The sequence below is a fragment of the Pleurodeles waltl genome, chromosome 1_2 (genome assembly GCF_031143425.1).
Source record: "Pleurodeles waltl isolate 20211129_DDA chromosome 1_2, aPleWal1.hap1.20221129, whole genome shotgun sequence".
Classification (NCBI taxonomy): domain Eukaryota; kingdom Metazoa; phylum Chordata; class Amphibia; order Caudata; family Salamandridae; genus Pleurodeles; species Pleurodeles waltl.
In genome coordinates, this window is record NC_090437.1 from 959,300,356 (window position 1) to 959,309,750 (window position 9,395).

At 44.8% G+C, this 9,395-nt stretch overlaps 1 protein-coding gene across 3 annotated transcripts in view; it reads right to left on the reverse strand.

Moving 5' to 3' along the window:
* CRACD (capping protein inhibiting regulator of actin dynamics) overlaps positions 1-7,926 on the reverse strand; it is an 801,959-nt gene extending 794,033 nt beyond the window's left edge. For 2 of the 3 annotated variants that reach the window (XM_069200882.1, XM_069200863.1), the window contains exon 1: positions 7,768-7,926. The gene's annotated coding sequence lies outside the window, so the exon portion shown is untranslated. The remainder of the gene's footprint in view (positions 1-7,767) is intronic. The other variant, XM_069200873.1, reaches the window with a different exon arrangement.
* Positions 7,927-9,395: the final 1,469 nt, after the last annotated feature.

Genomic DNA, 9,395 nt, shown 5'->3' on the forward strand with positions numbered 1-9,395 from the left:
TATGCAAATTCATATTAGTGCAACCATCAGGGGAGCCAACTACCAAATTAAAATTCTAAGGGAAATCAAACCATTCCTGCCCCCAGTGGATTTTCAGTTAGCAGTACAATCTCTAGTCATCTCCCAATTAGATTACAGAAGTGCTAGTCTTGCTGGCCTACCCATAGTAACAACAAACAATGGTCTTCCTGGGAGAAGTGTAATCCTCAACTGCAATGGTGGTGGTTGTACCACTAAAACCCTCTGACTCATTAAGGTTTATTCATTACTATATCCATTTTTTTAGGAAAAATATATTTAAATGAACAACTGAAGTAAAGTACTATATCAGGTGCTCCCAAAGAGTGACAATGCAGCGCAAGTGAGTACATGTCAATAAAGTGCATCAGTGCTATTTGCAAGGCAATAAAAACAAATGTGGCTAAAACTATTTTAGTCTCCTAGAGAACACCCCTAATGTAGGTGTTTAGAATCTGCTGACATTTTTCAAAGTCCAGTCCACATTACAATTTTATGTTGACGTTTCGACCCAACATTTGAAATTTATTTAACAGGGTCATCATCAGGACAAAATATTATTGTTGGAGGCATCCCTCGGACGGAAACTACAGTAGTAAGTGTACTATTTTTGCAATTCTGATCCAATGTGTAATTTCGGAAGGCAGGTTTCCTGCAGCGTGGATTGCAGGACTTGTTTTCAATATGCAAAATGCATCAAAAATATAACTAAGTGATTTTTGATGAAAAGTACTGTAACATTTTTGATTTTCTAGCTTTAATCTGTGCTGGAACAAACAATGTTCAGAACCTTTGTTTATTGCCCGTTATTCTTTTACTAGTTGGGAATGTGATGTATATTGTAAGGGGGACTGGTTAAGATTTTCTCAAAAGGCACATATGTCCTTAGCTGGTGTTCCTGTCACTTCGCACCTAATTTTAACCTTCCTGCTCAGCCTCAGCCAGCATTTCCTTGAACAATAGAAAGCAGCATACTGGCCATGATGAGGGGAAAGAAGTAGCTTCATGTTTTTCCAAGGTGTAATCTGCTGCTGGACATTCCTTTAATATATTTTCCCTTCCACACTGTAGGGCAGGAACAGCAATTGGAACAATTTAAAGAGAGTTTGAGTCCATAGGCGGGAATTACTGTCTGAAGTTTAGTTGTCTGAAGTGAGCAGGTAAAAGGGTGATGGGGGAGAAGATAGCTCCTTGCAGTCAACAATGAACATCATAACAACTTTTTGGATGCACTGAAATGTTACTAGCCTGAACTGGATCACTTTGAAGTAGCATCTGGGGGAAGAGGAGAGGGGATGCATTTTATTATTATTGACTAACAGCACCGAAACCGCCCTTCTCGCCGCCACAGATGACATCAGACGCCAAATGGACAACGGCGAAACATCAGCCCTCATCCTCCTGGACCTATCTACCGCCTTCGACACAGTCTGCCACCGCACCCTGAAATCACACCTCCACGAAACCGGAATTCAAGGAAAAGCCCTCGACTGGATCGTCTCATTCCTCTCCGGCAGAACCCAGAGAGTCCGCCTCCCCCCTTCCGCTCCGAAGCCACCGACATCATCTGCGGCGTCCCCCAAGGCTCATCCCTCAGCCCGACGCTGTTCAACATCTACATGGCCCCCCTCGCACAAATGGCCCGACAACACACCCTCAACATTCTCACCTACGCCGACGACACCCAGCTCATCCTCTCACTCACCAAAAACCCACACACCGCCAAAACCAACCTCCATGAGGGAATGAATTCCATCGCCGAATGGATGAGAAACAGCCGTCTGAAACTGAACTCGGACAAGACGGAGGTCCTCATCCTCTGACCCACCCCTTCCCCCTGGGACAACTCCTGGTGGCCCACCGCACTAGGAACCCCACCGACACCGTCCGACCACGCTCGCAACCTGGGCTCCATCCTCGACTCCTCCCTCACCTTGTCTAAACAGGTTAACGCAGTTTCCTCCTCCTGCTACAACACATTCCGCATTCTCCGCAGAATCTACAAGTGGATCCCGACAGAAACAAGAAGAACAGTGACACAGGCCCTCGTCAGCAGCAGGCTGGACTACGGCAACGCACTCTACACAGGCATCCCAGCAAAAGACCTACTACGCCTCCAACGCATCCAAAACGCCTCCGCCCGGCTGATCCTCAATGTACCCCGCCACAGCCACATCTCCCACCACCTCAGAAACCTTCACTGGCTCCCCGTGGACAAAAGGATCACTTTCAAGCTTCTTACCCACGCTCACAAAGCGCTCCACTACACCGGACCAGCCTACCTAAACAACAGACTCAGCTTCTACACCCCCACCCATCAGCTCCGCTCCACCAACCTTGCCCTCGCCGTCGTCCCCCGCATCCGAAGAAAGACCTCCAGCGGCAGATCCTTCTCATACCTCGCCGCCAAAATCTGGAACACCCACCCCACCAACCTGCATCAGACTCAAGACCTACTCACCTTCAGAAGACTCCTCAAGACCTGGTTCTTCGACCAGTAACACCAGCTTCCCCACCCCCAGCGCCTTGAAACCCTCACGGGTACGTAGTGCGCTTTATAAATCCAATGATTGATTGATTGATTGATTGATTGATCAGGTCATTACCAATAACAGACAGGTTGTACCCTGAAGATGCCCAAAATAAGAAACTTAACCCAAGGATAGAACTGCTGGGGAAAGGGAATAAGAACATTTTCCTGCATGATGTGCTGAAGAATTCTTACCAGACTAAGCACTGGACAGGGTTTCTTTTGACTTCAACCTCTAAGGCCAGGGTTGGTTGCAACAGTCTCCAAATGATGCCAAAGTGCTAAGTAGGGTCAAGGTTAAAACAGAAAAGCATGCTTGCCCTTGTGGATCTTCCTACCTATGACTGGAGGGTGTACAAGGTCACATGAACAAGGGAAGCTGGTGGTGCTCCAGGGAATACCACGTGACCACCTAGAACTGGGCAGTTTATTATTTACAAGAAAATAGAGCTGTGCAAAGCCTACTGTAAATGGAGACTTTTGACTAAGTTTTGGAGTAGCAGTCCTGGAGATTTCAAATACGTTTTAGTTGTTAACAGTGCTATAAGAACATTTTCTGCAAAGCTGGGTACTAGAGTTGCAACTGAGAAGACCTTGGAGGATTTGTTTGTTTTTAAATGCACCTCCTTCCAAAAGACATCTTTGCCTGAAGAAGCTGCTGTGCAGGTATTGCTTCCAATTAGTGCCAAAAACAACTGCACTGATGACAGCTTTTGGATACTTTGAGAAAGGAACGATTTCTCTGTAGATAGCGGTGTTTACCTTTAACATATTTCTGATCTGTTTGTCTAGCTCAGTGTTAATTGCACATCTGGAGCGTTTTTGTCAGCACGATTTTGCCATGAAAACCTGGCATCAATTTTGCGGATAAACAGCACAAAATGTTAATTTGGACTCCTTGGAATTGGGGAAATGAATGATTTTAGCGTGTTATCTCCCAGGCTGAGGTCTCAAACTCAAAATAATTTGCAAATTGTGCACACAGTAAATACTATTCCCTGCAATGTTAGAAGGGTAACTGGCACCCAGAATGCTACATTAGTTCTAATGAAGCCTCAAGTGTTTCCCAAGGATGATGCTTTGTTAGAAATCAGTTTATCTTTGTGGATCATAATGTTTGTGCGAGTTTAGTCACAGCTGACACCAAGACTTTATTGTGGTCTCTCTGTCACATAGTTTAACAATCTGATTCCCTACATTTAACGATCTAATTAAAACACATTTTGTGTATTCCCATGCACCTATTTTGGTAAAAATCAAAGAAACAACTTGGAAGCCTACTCATCCTTCCTTAGAGATCCAGTTTAACATTTCAGTCTCTCCCTCATTTATGGTCAGTTTGTAACTACACAAATATTATTAAAACAAGCATTCGCAATGTAATGGGTCTCGTGTTTCGTCAAGTTAGAGCTATTAGCGTTGTAAATTCCTAACTGGAGTTTTCTTGCCACATAAATTTAAAATGAAAAGTAAAACAGTTGATATAAGCAGAACGATTCAAAGCGCCACGGTTGCTATAAGCATGAGCCAGAAGGAGAGCCACAAAACGAAAACAAGGCTCAATAGTTAAATAAAACATACCATTGAACATGAAGCATGGCGCCGAGCCGCGAGAAAAAAAGATCGCGGCTCGGATTAAAAGGAAAACTGAAATCAGACAGGAGGAGGGGGGGGCGGTGCCATCACACGCAGGAGGAAGCGTGACTTAGTGTGGTGGCCAACAAAAATGTTCTCTTAGTGAATGCTCCCTGGGCAGGAACTTAGCACACAAAGGAGGGACATTTAGCACAATGCACCAATAAAAGTGAAGCATTTAAGACAAGCACAACAAGGAACAAATGGCACGAGTGAGCGTGGCTTAAACCCCTATACTGAACACAGCATGTCTCGCAGAGACAGCGCATGCACTGCCGAGGCTTGACCTAAAAAGAATCTAAGATAGGAGTTATAATAGAACACAGGCTTTTCAAACTTGCGGATCTGGAAACACCACTGTTTTCAAACCTCATGGCATTTCAAGCCAAAGACAGAACAGAAACGCAATTATAAATATCTTAAACACTGCTAGTGAATTAATACCAGGTCGCCCTGGTATACTTGAGGTATTCTGGCAATTTTATGACATTCTTTGCATGGATAAATGTATAGTTTTTCAAGAAGAAATAGACAACGTCTCGAAATCTGTCCATTTACAAAATTTAACTGACCAACAACGATGTATTTTGGATTCCTGTGTCACACATATAAGGTAGAGGACGCTATATCCCAGCTCTCAGCTGGTAAGGCAACTGGCCCAGGTTTGATTCCAACTGACTTTTATAAGGTTTTTAGTAATATTCTTATTCCAATGCTGCTTGCATTTCTCGATTCAGCAGCATTCTGTCATGATGTACCATCCTTTTGGGATGAAACACATATCTTGTTTTTTTCAGGACCCCTAGATTTTGGTTCTTATCGCCTGATCTTGCTCATTAATTCAGACTCAAAAATATATACTTGTTTTCTTTCTAATTGTCTTTCTTGGATTATCACCTCACTTGTTTATCCTATGCAACATGGATTTATACCTCAACGAGATACCGCTTCCCACACTAATCTGACTATCTCAGGGCTCGAAGCTGTAGAGAAACTTGCAAGACCTGCAAGGTCGATCTTGTTGGGTGCCGAAAAAGGCCCTTGGCAGTGACTCCTGGCAGATCCTGTGGGCTGCTATGGATTTTATGGGTATTGGTTCTGGGTTTTTTTAACCGCATCAGAGTTTTATAATCTTCTCTAACAGTTTGTGTACTTTGTATGGGCACCCTTTCAGATGATATTTGTATTAACAGTGGGACAAGGCGAAGTTTCTCTTTATCTCTGTCAGTTTTGACATCTTATGTCTCTTCCAAATTTTTTGTTATATTACAGGCCTTCCTTTATTTTTCACTTTCCTCTCATTTTAACATGAGGTATTTAAGAAATTGGGAAGATCTAGACTTATCAATTCTAGAACAGGTAGTCAGAGATTGTATCATATTATCGTTTGAGAACCTGGAAAGACCGTACACAATTCCTCATCAAGGATTTTTAGATACGTTCAGCTGCAGGAGTTTTTAGAGAAAGTTGCACAGAAAGAGATTAACCTGACACCCAACGAATGTTTAGATAATTTTATAAAGACACTTCAATGGGAGTCTATTTATATTTGTTGCCTGTATTTTTTTATCAATAACAAAGAAAACAACGTTGACCTTTCGGCTGCTAAATAGACCAGGCATATGAGTATACCTATCACTCAGGATAATATTAAGAACAGTTTTCAGCTTGTACAAATAATTCTTAATATCTCTCAACTTAAAATCCATCGTTTTAAAACACTAAATTATCTTTACTGTGCCCCTAGATTGTAGAACTGGCGTCCTATAGATTCTTCTAAGTGCTTTCTCTGTAATATCATCAATGCAGGCTCTACCAATATTTTTGCTGCACGTTCCAGAATAGCATTTTACTGGTGTCCGGTATTTTATGAATTGATTCAATTATTAGGTATTGAAAATTTCTGGGATGCCAAAAGGGATATCAAAATATTAATATTATGTTATTCAAATCAGGCTCCTCGTCCTATGGTAGGGTTTTTTCCATTTACTATTATAGTTGCAAGACTTGGAATTGCACGAGCGTGGCTCTGTAACACTTTGAAGCGAAAAAAGAAATGTAATTGTTGCAGTGACCCGTGTACAAAAAAAAACGCAAAGCAGCTTAAACGTAGAAATTGAATACCTAAACAAATATAACAAAACAAAGAGGTTATCAAAGTGTTTGCGTCTGTGGCGTCAGTATACACAAGAGAGCGGTCACCCAGCATCCCTGTGTCTCCGGCTGCATGCTCAGAAGTCTGGCACGCCGACTGGAATCACTTTTAGCCTTAACACTCTTCGGAGGTAAGATGCTGCTGTGCATACCAGCAATATGGGTACAGGTGTAAGCACGTTATTTGTAAGAGGAAGGGTACTCTCAGAGCAATACGCAGTCATGCTCTCAAGAACCTCACCCGCTTTGTATTTTTGATATCTACACCTTTAACGCTAGTGCAAAACACAGCACATGACGGTGTGATATGCTGTCTAGTTGTCTTCCAGTTGTTTGTGCACATTACGGCGGAGCCACACGACAGCAAAATGAATTGACGATGGGCTAATTAACACTTATCGCCCGCCTTTCGGCCATAAATCGTCACTGCCCTTTATGAGTCCGCCCATCCCCCACCCTCCAGACGGCTGGTCGCTCCCAGCCCCTTTATTGCCAAACATTGCATTATCAGAAAGCGTGCGGCTGGTTTCGAGGATGTTTAACCCTCCAAAGCCAGGGATGGGCCTTTAATGAGCTGTTGTTTGTCTATTAAGCTATCAGGAAAGGGTGTTTCTCAAGTTATCTTTATTCAAGCGGACTCAGTATTGCAGGGGTGTTAATAAGGGGACAAAGACAGTTACAAAAACACCTAGGGGATTAGAAAAATACACTAACTGGTTATATAAAGAGAACGACAATGTCGTATCCATCTGTTACTTGCCGTACGAGTACCTGCTGTGCAAGGGAGAGGGACCAAACCCTGCGAAGCAATTCGTTTGTTTCCATCAGCTCTGTGATGTCAGAGTGGCAGTAGAGGTATGTGGCAAATGTCACACAGTGGCATCCTGTGCTTGAAGGCTGCAATGGCGCAAGTAATAAGAGGTGTCCGCGAGGAAACTATGACCTCGGCGGTGCCCTACAATCACCGTGCTCTGCGGGGTGCTCGTTCAGCCAGACTGTGCGCGGAGAACGTGCAAACAAAGGGCGCTACAAACCGGCTCCCCGGGGTTGCGAGCTCTCCTGCAGAGGATGCCCTGCGAGCGCGAGCTCAAGAGGCGACACTCGAGTGGCGTCTGCCTCCTGGTGTCACAGTCTGATGTCTGATCTCCGTCATGCAATCCACCTGCTGTGACCGGGGGGAGCCGAGGCCCGGCTACTGCCCGCTGGTCACAGCAGACACACATCTCGCACAACTAGCACCGTGCACTGCACCACACAACCCTTATCCTCAGCAAAGATGCATCCTGAGCGCTGCCACGGCCGGCGGTGCATGCAGGGTGCGTTTATGGCCAAGTCGGATCTCGGGGTGCAGGTTATCGCAGACGCGCCTGCATTTGAGACGCGCAAGAAGAAAACATGTACATACCGGCGGGGAGGAGTGAAGACCTTACCTGTCCCATTCACATGTTCCGCCGAGAGCGGCGGTGCTCCGGTAAGTCTTCTCTCGGTGCAGCAGCGGCAGAGCCAGGTCTGGGCACGGCTCTGCAGGCTGCCTTGACAGCAGCGTTAGCAGCACTGCTGCCCCGGCTCCGCTGCCAGGCGGCCCCCTTAGAGATCATTGGCGTTAGTGCTGCCACCGTGCGGCCGGATCGGCAACGACGGCTCTGTCACCCGGAGAACGCTTTCCAGCCCCGGAACCGGAGCTCACCCCAGGCGGGACAACCTTAAGCCCGTCACCTGATGATGCACTTGCGCCAGCTGTCCACCGCGATGCTCCACGCGCGCTCATTAAATGTGACAGCAGCGTCGGCAGTGATGCCTGATCTCAGCTGTAGTCTGGCGGCTCGGTGCCCGACCTTGCGCGTGGACCCAGCACCTGGACCAAGTGCGTTTCCGCAGGTGCGGGGAAAGAAAGTTCCCCAAAACACTCTTGTCTCCGCACACCTGGGCAATCGCTCGACACAGCAGTCCTCGATTAGAAACAGACTAGCGGGCTTCTTAGAAAATCCTTGAGCCCCACACCTATTCTTTAACAAATTAAGCACTGGCCCCCTCCCCTCACCTACCAAGGCCCCTCACTGACCCATCCCCCAGTAGTGCGATTTAGACAGTCAAAATGTACTTCATAATAATGGTGTGTATGAAAAAAATCGGACCTTTTCTAATTTTACAGCTGGGCATACTTAACAATAACTTCATGTGTATGTCTGGACTGCCCAACTTTAACTCCCTCGCTCTCAAGGACTTGCTGGCAATTAGAATAAACATAATCTTTCTATGTTTTATCTCACCCATTTCTTTACCTCTTTCTCTACTTATCTCTACATCGTTACCTACCCACCTTTCTGTCTGCCTTAACTGTGTCTCCCTATTCTCTTTCTCAATATTACTCATTTTAACCTCTCTCCGTCTCTCGCACGGCTTTGCCTCTCTCTCTCTACCACTGGGTGTTTTTACCTTAATGTATCCTCTCTAACCCCCTCTTGCTACCTCAACTCTCTCTCCCGTACCTCTTTCTGTATACCTAATTGTTTTTTTACATCTCATCCTCCTGTACCTCTCCTCTATTTACTTAACTTCGCTGTCAACCTTATCTCACTCTATGCTACACACCTCTATCTCCCTTGTAGCCTTGTCCTTAGCTCACAACTCTCTACCTCACTTCTCTGAACATATCTAATTTCTCTTTCACATGTCTCTCATCCAAGTTATCAAGATACAGAATCACCATTGGTTGACCAAGGCGAACGATAAGATACAAATGAACCAACATCAAAAGGACTAACCATTCAACCAAAGCAATACAAAACATCAGAAGGATAATCTGATGGGCAGAAAACAAGAGCTGTTCAGTTCTTTTAAGCATTAAGGCAATTTGAAAGTAATCTAAGTTTAGCTAGCTAGAGCGAGGGAAAACCCTACAGATTAGCAAATCAAAAGTTAACGTGCTGGACTGAACCACATGTGGATAAAAAGGAAAAGGACAGAAATAATTTGGAAAATCTATGTCAAAAGGTGACAAACCAAAGTTGGCAAAAAGTAAGTAAAAATGGAAGGTGTTACTGAAAATATGGAAAAA